The sequence below is a fragment of the Medicago sativa genome, chromosome 3, assembly GCF_051527215.1.
Source record: "Medicago sativa cultivar Bolivia chromosome 3, Bolivia_mono, whole genome shotgun sequence".
Lineage (NCBI taxonomy): Eukaryota > Viridiplantae > Streptophyta > Magnoliopsida > Fabales > Fabaceae > Medicago > Medicago sativa.
Window position 1 is genome coordinate 36271127 of NC_140751.1, and position 7844 is coordinate 36278970.

The 7844-nt window shown below is 38.3% G+C and overlaps 1 long non-coding RNA gene across 1 annotated transcript; it reads right to left on the reverse strand.

Annotated features, from left to right (window-relative positions):
* On the reverse strand, window positions 1-2796 carry LOC146937396 (uncharacterized). Its single transcript, XR_015033273.1, has 2 exons — window positions 2668-2796; window positions 1-302 (listed from the first exon to the last, which is right to left on the reverse strand). It is a non-coding gene; the product is annotated as an uncharacterized LOC146937396 (long non-coding RNA).
* Window positions 2797-7844: the final 5048 nt, after the last annotated feature.

The following is a 7844-nucleotide window of genomic DNA, read 5'->3' on the forward strand; positions in this document are numbered from 1 at the left end:
TTCTAGAAATAGATGCTACGTCTTCAAATAAACCACAATACATACATGCATAAAGATCATGTCACATCACATAGCAGCGGAACATATACATATAATCCATAAACAACTCCCAATCTCAGTATAATAAAATATATCCTCCATATCTCAAATACAACAATATCTCAACTCCAAAATACATAATCAATAAAGCAACATGCAAGAACTATCCTAGATCAGAGCCCTAATCTAGACACTTGCAAATAAAGAGGAACTCCACTCCTCGGCATCATCAAGAAAAACAGACTAAGCATCCTGCACGCCGTCTACCCGTCCATACAGAAAGGTAGGCGGTCCACCACAGACCACTGAGGGTTAGCATTACATCATCATAATCCATCAAAGATTTAAACAAGAACATTGGAAATGAAAGATATATTCAAGAATACAGAATAACAAATCATACATGTATTCACAAGTATTCATGATTCTCATACCATTCAAAACCATTCCATATCATCATTCCAAGTTCATATCAACAAGTGTACCATACACGTATCACATATACATAAGCCTTCCTCCTAGAACACTAGCATCACATGATTATTATTATCCCCCATCACTTACATTTCAAGCTATCACATTATTATCATAGCATAGCATGCATATTCAACCTCTAATCAAGTCATCAACAAAAGCTCATCATTTATCAACATCAATCAATGAAAACATTACTCACTTCATTACTCATCTAGCATGCTTATCTCAACAAGTACAATTAATCATTTCCAAATTATAAGCAAGCAATCATCATTATCAAAGAAATCACCATATCATATGTATGTATATATACAATTCTCACCTCATCATTATTATCCAATTAATTATCATCAAATTGATTCATCAAGTGTATAAGTACAAACATTTAAGACATGCAATTAGAGCATAAATCAATTATTCACAACCATCCACAAAATTCACCAATGTACTTATACATCAATCCACACAATCACAACATGCACCAAATTTCACCAATACACAAATTCGCCAAGTCATATATTCAATTACGACACAACTTATCAATTATTCAAATGCATGCAATGTTCTAGACTCTTCTCTAGATGCATGTGGTACCAAATCACCTCAAGGTCGTCACCTTCGATGCAACAAAAACATCGTACTCACCTCAATTGGATATAAAATCCGCCACCATCAGTCTTGGATATAAAATCCACCACCATCAGTCATGAATGCATGAACATATGACTCAACTACAAATGCATATGTTCACACAAACAATAATCACCTCACCATCACCAATACATGTATATATGCAATCATCAATAATTCACCACCAATATATCATATATACAATCACTAACAACATTCAAAAATCACACAACATAAAGTTGTCACATAATTACACCACCAATCATTTTCATATAACATATAACAATTCTCCATAAAGGATTCACAATTAATTGGTTCTCAAAAATCATCTTTAGTCAAGTTCGTCTCTCAAAATCATAACATTAAATTAATTGAACATTTGAGTCAAAACCAAGTAAACAAGCTCAATTGCCTATGTCATGTATTCTCACAAGTCACATATGCGTGTAATAGAGATTACATAAGTAATTCATCGGCCAAACACAACGAAATTATACGATTCACTAAGTTCGTCTCTTAATTAATTCATTTCAACGCCAAGCAACATAAGAACTCAATAGACCGCTTTAAACAAAGTTATTTCCTTCATAAAACACCCTTAGATTGTTAGGATAAAGCCCCTACACTTTGGAACAAGTTTGGAAGCAACTGGATTGTAGAAAAATGCATTTTTAGGGTTGTTTGTCAGACAGGATCGTGGCACGTGGGTCTCCCATCGTGGCACGATTTTGGCACGTTCTTAGTTTGACAGACAACGCCAGATTTTTAACCTTCACGTTTTCGCGCATAAAAATCAAACCGTTAATCCGTTTTCGAAGCCGTTTTCGCCTACATTCTCCTAACACTTAGCTCTATCATAATGTACAGAAAAATTCAAGTTTCAACCATCCCAAAATCATTTTCCAAAACCTCACATCACACTCATTTTTCAAAACGGTTAACGCTCGAATTTTCACACGAAAATTCCGTTTTCTCCCAAACGACTCGACTAACAAAATCACAACATGAAAACATAAATTCTACCAAGTTCAATTCATCCATCAACATCAAAAACTCAGCCAACAATTTCATATATCAAAATTTCATTTTGGTCCTTCACATGAACAACTTAACACAACTTCACAAATTTGAACCACAACAACAAATCTTATCATAATTCTCCAATTCATGATACCCAATGCATCAATTCATCAACAACAAAATCATATCATATTCTCCAATTCATGATACCCAATGCATCTCCAATTCATGATACCCAATGCATCAATTCATCAACAATTTAACAACCACAACTTCATTCTTCATCAATTTCACACAAAATCATATCATATTCATATATATATATCCATTTTGACATACAAATTCAACAACAACAACACAATTATCATACAAATCATGTTCTCAAACATAACAACAACAATTATGCACGAATTTACATCAATTAAAACCAATTCATCAATTTCATGAAAATGGGTAAAAGAGAAAAGTTATGAAATTATGAGTGAAGCCTAACCCTCATACCTTAATTCTCCACAATCACTAGCTAGTGCCTCACTTTAGCTCCAACCCTTGATTCTCTAGCCTCTTCTAGCTCTCTCTAGATCCTTCTCTTCAAAACCCTTTTTCTCCTCTTGTGTTTTCTCTCTAACTCTCTCTAACTGTGAAATGAAATGTTTGTAACCCTATCTCTTCACTAACATAAGTTTATAAAGGCTCACTTAATGGGCTTATCTCACAAACCTTAATGGGCCTAACCCATTTCTAATTCAACCTCAAAAATGTTACTACTCACTTACCGGTAAAATATAACACTAATGGTCACTTAATGGTAAATAAAATAATTACTACACTCTCCAATACTTAGTAAAATAAAACCCTCACTAAGCACTAAAAATAACCTTCGGCAAAAATTACAAAATTACCCCTGCCCTCAAAATGACCAAAATACCCCTGAGTCCAAAATGACTAAAATACCCTTCTAACACCGAATTCTACGAACCCCAACCAAAAATACACACAGAGGCAATTAATCACATAAGAGCACATATAACAAACAAAAATAAATAATAAAATATATCTAGCGAAAAATCGGGCTGTTACAAATTGTGATAGAAAATGCAACATGTATGTATGGTATAACAATTTTACAAATGCATGAGCACCTAGAATGCATGATTATGCATGTATGAATGCTTGGAAATGCATGATTGGTTTGCAATTTGGCAGAGAAGCTTCACAGAGACAGACACAACATTGGATGTTTGGGCACGTAGTGGCTCGTGCTATATCATGTACACATGGAAATCCTCCCTGGAGAGACCGTCGTTGAGAGACGTATCGAAACCATGGCCGAGGTCAATATATCACATCACATATACAAAACTTGCTCAAGAGGGAACCTTGGAAGGCTCTTTGATATAGGTTGCCATTGCTAGGCGTGTCAGTGCTGGGTAAACATTGGATGTTCACATCTGTGGTCAATGCTTTTCATATCATTTTCATTCTTTCATTTTTCAATCCCATTTTTGCCTGAACCGTCCTTTCGGGTTTTCGATTCACCGGGAATAAATTCTTTTTTATTGCCCCATTTTTGCCTGAATTGCCTTCACAGGTTGTCAATCAGCGGGGTGCTCAATTTTGCCTAAGCCGCCCTTTCGGGTTTTCGACTTAGCGAGCTTTTCATTTTCATTTTTTCATTTTTTACTTTCATTCTGTTTTTTCATTCTTGCCATTGACCACAGATCATCCTGGGGAACAACCTGCTTGTAACATGTATTGAAATGGACATTGACACACATTTATCCATGCATGTTCCACTGGAATGTACTCTGTTGCTCATGTTTGTTTTAAAAATAGACAGAAAAAGGTTTTTCAATTTTTAAAAATGTTTGTTTCAGACACTGGCATTATCAAATAGAAAGAAAATATTTTGGTATATAGCATTGAAAATAGGAAGAAAATAGAGTTTCAAACAAAAGCACAGGCTCAAATTGATGTAGAAGAGTGAAAGTCAACCAAAGGCATGACTCCACGGATTTACAAAGCTTGGTAAATGGTAATTTTATTGGTTGGTGGTACATTGAACACGATGACCACTACATTTCATAGAAATTTTGAATTCACAAGTATAGAAGCTTCTGATGAAGACGATCATTGACAGCTGCAGATGCCCCAAGGGGTGATGGTGATTTGCCAGATATAGTTACTTGCCTTTCGTTATCAATCTCATTTTTGCATGAACCGCCCTTTCGGGTTTTCGGCTCATCGAGACGCTCATTTTTTCCTGAGTTGCGTACAACCTCAGCGAGCTTGTTCATATTTATTTTTTTTGTCCCTAACTTTTGCGTAGGCCGCCCTTCCGGGTTTTCGACCTACCACGCTGTTCTTTTCATTTTTAGACAAAGTATTTCTTAACTATATCGGCATTTACAGGATTCGGAAGTTCAACACCATCCATATGTGTAAGAATCAAAGCACCACCAGAGAAAGCCTTCTTGACAACATAAGGACCTTCATAGTTAGGTGTCCATTTTCCCCTTGGGTCGGGTTGCTGGCTTATCCTTCTTTTCAAAACAAGTTCGCCTTCTTTGAATTCTCGAGGTAGGACTTTCTTGTCAAAAACGTTCTTCATTCGCACTTGATACAACTGTCCATGAGCCATAGCACCCATGCGTTTCTCTTCAATCAAATTCAACTGATCATACCGACTTTGACACCATTCAGCCTCAGTCAATTTTGCTTCCATGATCACTCGAAGAGATGGAATCTCCACTTCCAGACGGAGAACTGCTTCCATGCTATATACAAGAGAGAAAGGAGTTGCCCCGGTTGAACTGCGCACTGTAGTACGGTAACCATGCAAGGCAAAAGGTAGCATCTCATGCCAGTCTTTGTAAGTAGTGACCATCTTCTGAACAATCTTCTTGATGTTCTTGTTAGCGGCCTCAACTGCACCATTCATCTGAGGTCTATAAGGAGAAGAGTTGTGATGTTCAATCTTGAATTCTTCACATAAAGCTTGCATCATGCTATTGTTCAGATTAGAACCATTGTCAGTGATGATCTTGCTGGGAACACCGTATCGGCAGATGATCTTATTCTTGATAAACTTCACTACCACTTGCTTTGTCACATTTGAATAGGAAGCAGCTTCAACCCACTTGGTGAAGTAGTCAATTGCTACTAGAATGAAATGATGTCCATTAGAAGCATTTGGCTCGATTCTTCCGATCATGTCAATGCCCCACATAGAGAAAGACCATGGGGAAGAGATAACATTGAGGGCATGTGGAGGTACATGAATCTTGTCGGCATAGATTTGACATTTGTGGCATCTCTTGGCATATTTGTAGCAGTCGTGCTCCATAGTCATCCAGTAATAGCCGGCTCTTAACAGTTTTCTTGACATAGTGTGACCCGTAGCATGGGTTTCGAAGGTATTGTCATGTACATCATGCATCAATTTCTCAGCTTCTTGTTCATCAACACATCTCAACAAGACCATGTCATAGTTCCTCTTGTATAGGATTTCTCCGTCCAGAAGGAATTTGCTAGCCAATCTTCTCAGGGTCTTTTTATCTTTGTTGGAAGCACCAGGTGGATATTCATGATTCTGCAAGAACTGTTTGATGTCATGTACCAAGGCTTTCCATCATTCACATCTTCATCAGCCTGACTATGCGCCTTTTCAATAGTGAACACATGAGCGGGTCTGTCATTCCAGTGGTTCACACGAAACATGGAAGATAAAGTAGCAAGAGCATCAGCCATCTGGTTTTCATCCCGAGGGATATGGTGTAGCTCAACCTTTGTAAAGTATGTCAACAGACGTCTTGCATAGTCACGGTAAGGGATCAGCTTCTCATGATGAGTCTCCCATTCACCTTTTATCTGATTAATGACAAGCGCGGAATCACCGTAGATGTCAAGATGCTTGATTCTCATATCAATGGCTTCTTCAATTCCCAAGATGCATGCTTCATATTCAGCCATGTTGTTCGTGCATTCAAAAGTTATTCGGGCAGTGAAAGGAACGTGGTGCCCCCGCGGAGTTACAATAATGGCCCCAATCCCTTTACCATAAGCATTGACAGCACCATCAAATACCAATCCCCACTTGCTATTGGGATCCGGCCCTTCATTAATCAGTGGTTCTTCACAGTCTTTTGCTTTCAAATACATAATCTCTTCATCAGGGAATTCAAACTTAATCGGCTGGTAATCATCAAGAGGTTGACAAGCAAGATGCTCAGCAAGGATGCTTTCTTTGATTGCTCTTTGAGCTTTATACACAATATCATATTCAGACAACAACATTTGCCAACGTGCAATCTTTCCAGTAACAGCAGGCTTCTCAAAGATGTATTTGATTGGATCCATTCGGGATATCAACCAAGTTGTATGATTCACCATATAATGACGCAGGCGTTTGGCAGCCCAAGCTAAAGCACAACAAGTCTTTTCAAGCATTGTATACCGAGTCTCACAGTCGGTGAATTTCTTGCTCAAATAGTAGATAGCATGTTCTCTCTTTCCAGTATCGTCTTGTTGACCGAGAACACAACCCATGGATTCATTTAACACTGATAGATACATAATCAAAGGCCTTCCTTCCACTGGCGGGACAAGGATAGGTGGTTCCAACATGTATTCCTTGATGCTATCAAAGGCTTCCTGGCATTCATCATTCCGTACAACAGGCTGATTCTTTCTGAGCAATTTGAAAATTGGTCCACAGGTAGTCCGAGGAAACCTCTGACTTGCTTTTCAGTTTGAGGGGCCGGCATCTCTCAGATAGCTCGGACCTTGTCAGGATCAACTTCGATGCCTCTTTGGCTGACAATGAAGCCTTGCAACTTTCCAAATCTTACACCAAATGTACATTTGTTGGGATTCAACTGCAACTTGTACGTTCTCAACCTTTCAAACATCTTTTCCAAGTATACAAAATGCTGCTCTTCACCACTTGATTTCACAATCATGTCATCATCATATACTTCAATTTCTTTGTGAATCATATCATGAAACAGAGTGGTCATACCCCTTTGATAGGTAGCACCAGCGTTTATCAAGCCGAAAGGCATTACCTTATAACATAATGTTCCCCATGGAGTGATGAAGGACATCTTTTCTCTATCTTCAGGCGACATCCGTATCTGATTATAGCCCGAAAAACCATCCATAAAGGAGAACACTTTGGATTGAGCAGTATTGTCAACGAGTACATCAATATGAGGCAATGGGAAGTTATCTTTTGGACTGGCTTTATTCAAATCTCTGTAATCAACACACATCCGAACTTTCCCATCTTTCTTTGGCACTGGTTTGATGTTGGTGATCCACTCAGGATATTCAGCTGTCATGAGGAAACCCGCATCAATTTGCTTTTGCACCTCAGCCTTAATCTTAAGAGCCATGTCTGGACGAAACCTTCTCAATTTCTGCTTGACAGGAGGACATTCAGGTCTTGTCGGTATCCGATGTTCCACAATCTTGGGATCCAGACCCGACATATCTTCATAGGACCATGCAAAGACATCTGGATAATCACGGAGAAGCTGAGTTATCTTCTTTTTTACTTCTGGCTCAAGTGCAGCACCAATTTTGATCTCCCGCTTGTTCTCTTCAGTACCCAAATTAACGAGCTCAATCTCTTCCTGGTGAGGCTGAATGGCTCTCCATTCTTGCTCAAGCAGTCG